Raw genomic sequence first — 515 nt, 5'->3', positions numbered from 1 at the left:
TGCCATGTTGTTGCTACTAGCAACAGATATTTAAGTCAGTAAACATTCTAGAGTGGGAAAATAAACCAAAGGGATAATGAGAGGTTTTGTGTTTCTACATCTTAGTAAGCTACACATGGCCTGGTGTAAATGATTTAACCTACCTGAATTTCAGTTTCTGCATTTATAGAATGAAAATAACATTAGTACCAATCCCATAAGCTAAATTTGAGGTATAAATTAGAATATATTTGTAAAATGTTTACCACTCTTCCTAGCTGGCATCTATTATATGCTATATAAATTATAGATATTGTTACTAATCTAGAATTCTCATTTTAAGTATTCAAAATTTTAAACTTTTTATTCTCTAAAGAGACTGCATTATTTAAAACTTTTATTTGGATTTGAAAGTAAGAACAATTGTGTTAAACTGATAGTTGAACTGATTCCTTTTTTTTTTTTTTTGAACTGATATCTTGGAGTAATTAACTAAGGCAGTAAATTTTAACATAGATATTCATAAAAATATATAT

The sequence above is a fragment of the Felis catus genome, chromosome B1 (assembly GCF_018350175.1).
Source record: "Felis catus isolate Fca126 chromosome B1, F.catus_Fca126_mat1.0, whole genome shotgun sequence".
NCBI lineage: Eukaryota > Metazoa > Chordata > Mammalia > Carnivora > Felidae > Felis > Felis catus.
Note: the sequence above shows the minus strand (reverse complement) of the source record.